The sequence below is a fragment of the Triticum aestivum genome, unplaced genomic scaffold, assembly GCF_018294505.1.
Source record: "Triticum aestivum cultivar Chinese Spring unplaced genomic scaffold, IWGSC CS RefSeq v2.1 scaffold139567, whole genome shotgun sequence".
Lineage (NCBI taxonomy): Eukaryota > Viridiplantae > Streptophyta > Magnoliopsida > Poales > Poaceae > Triticum > Triticum aestivum.
In genome coordinates, this window is record NW_025233085.1 from 6,204 (window position 1) to 8,582 (window position 2,379).

At 47.9% G+C, this 2,379-nt stretch overlaps 1 pseudogene; it reads left to right on the forward strand.

Annotated features, from left to right (window-relative positions):
• The first annotated feature begins 216 nt into the window (after window positions 1-216).
• LOC123176003 (GDSL esterase/lipase At5g45910-like) lies at window positions 217-1,770 on the forward strand (annotated as a pseudogene).
• The last annotated feature ends 609 nt before the right edge of the window (window positions 1,771-2,379 follow it).

Consider the following 2,379-nt stretch of genomic DNA (forward strand, 5'->3'; position numbering starts at 1 on the left):
TCCCCAACTGCACCGATTAGAAAATCCGTATGCGCGATTATAGTTAGTACAAGCAAAAAAGTATGTTAATAGAGAGACAGATAGGAAGCCATTCCTTGCTCGTGATTCCATCGAACATTTTGCCGCCAGTTGACTAGGACTCTATATGGCCCCCGGAAGCAAATGGGAAGCACCACCACGTCGGGCTCTTTCCACATTGCCTGTGAAGAACTCAAGATGCACAAGCTCGTATCCGTCGCTTTCCTAGTCTTCGTCTCATGGTCGACGCTGGCGGTCTCTTCCCCGTCCGGCATCCCTTGCTACCAATCCATCTTCAGCTTCGGCGACTCCTTCGCTGACATGGGCAATAACCCTGTCGTCTTCAAATGGTACTCCATCTTCGACCCCGTCACGCGTCCTCCCTATGGCACCAGCTTTTTTGGCCGGCATACTGGTCGCAACGGAGACGGGCGGCTCATCATCGACTTCATTGGTACGTGCTCACATCAGCTGTTCTTGGGCCGGCCAGTGCCAGCAACTACAATACGTACATACCATCCTACAACTATAGGTTCTTTCTCGGTGCAGCTGAGAACTTGGGCCTACCATATGTCCCGCCCAACCTGGCGCACAACGGTAGCTTCCGGCGAGGCGCCAACTTCGCCGTTGGTGCCGCAACCGCAGTCGATGCTGGTTTCTTCCACAAGAGGGGTATCCCCAGTGCCACCAGCAAGTTCCTACTGAACACCAGCTTAGGCGTGCAGCTGGAGTGGTTTGAGTCCATGAAGCCTTCCTTATGTCGCACAGCCCAAGGTTACTTTAACCATTCAATGTCATCGTTGTTATCTCGTAGCTAGCTATCATTACCCAAGTAAGAGGCTGATGAGAAGTCAAATTGTACGCATGCAGAGTGTAAGAAATTGTTTGGCAGATCCCTCTTCTTCGTGGGCGAGTTCGGAGTCAACGACTATCACATGTCGTTCCAACAGAGAACGGTACAGGAGGTCAGGTCCTTCGTTCCTGATGTCGTTGCGACCATCTCCAAGGCCATTGAGGTACGTTACGTACTCCATCTGGCTATCAAGTAGATGCATGTACTGATTGATCCATGCAGGATCCATGATAAACCAATTGCTCGTGTGAGCAGAGGCTCATCACCATGCATGGCGCCAGGAGCCTGGTTGTCCCTGGCGTGATTCCGTCGGGATGCTCGCCGCCGATCCTGACCAGGTTCGCCGATGCCAGCCTCACCACCATCAGCATACGACTCCAGGACCGGTTGTCTGAAAGCATATAACGAGCTGGGGTTGCACCACAACTCGCTGCTGCAGGCTGAGCTAGCCAAGCTTCAGGCCAAGCACCGGAATGCCAGGATCATCTACGCCGATTTCTTTGGCCCAATCATGGACATGGTGGAGTCGCCTCACAAGTTTGGTCAGTCGCCATCTCAACCAAAAGAATCTAATATGTGTTAGTTGCACATATACAAATTTTCATTATGGAAAGGTGGTTGACAGTTGACACTGGTGGATGATCACAGGTTTTGAACAAGACGTGCTTATGGTGTGCTGTGGAGGGGCTGGACAATACAGATTAAATTCAACGGTTCCATGCGGCGATGCTGCTGCAACAACGTGTCCGGATCCATCAGCTCGTTTGTACTGGGACGGTGTCCATTTGACGGAGGCAGCTAATCGCCACATCGCCAATATCTGGCTGGGCAGCATAACCTCGGCAACAAGCGTCAGCAGCAGCAAGTGTGCAAAAGGGCCATATCGACCTACCGGGTGAAAAACTCATTTCTACCGTGGTTGCATCCCAGGGTTGCTTCAAAATTTCTTCCCAACCTAATGTACGATGTATTCAACATTTTCTGCACACACAATATAAGTAATTTTGTTGGGCCTCATCAGTATGAAATAATTTCATAAGAATTCAACAAACATAATTTTGGATATATTCTTGGAAAGTGCCACCAACTGAATTTTCAGTTTTGTCACTTAAATTGCAACGTGTTCTGAAGCAAGTTAAGATACATTTAGATCCATTCCACAACAATTTCAAAATTTTCAGAAGTTTCACAAATTTTCAGAAAAAGCAACAAACTTCATTTTAATAATAGGAAAAAAAACTATATTGGTTTCATAATTCTCAACTAGAGGCGCAAAACAGACCCAGTTCACAAAAAGTCAAGCAATATCCACACATGAAACTGGAATTCTATTTCAACTTAGTGTGAATTTCACCCATATAACATGTTTTCATTTTCATTTCACATGGTTTGGGTGGGGACACCATCCAAGCTAACCAAGGCCTCCTTCTGCATCCTACAACGATCCTATGGTCAGTGTGTTGTTGGACACAATCGAACACCCATACTTACCAAGACCACACGGTCGG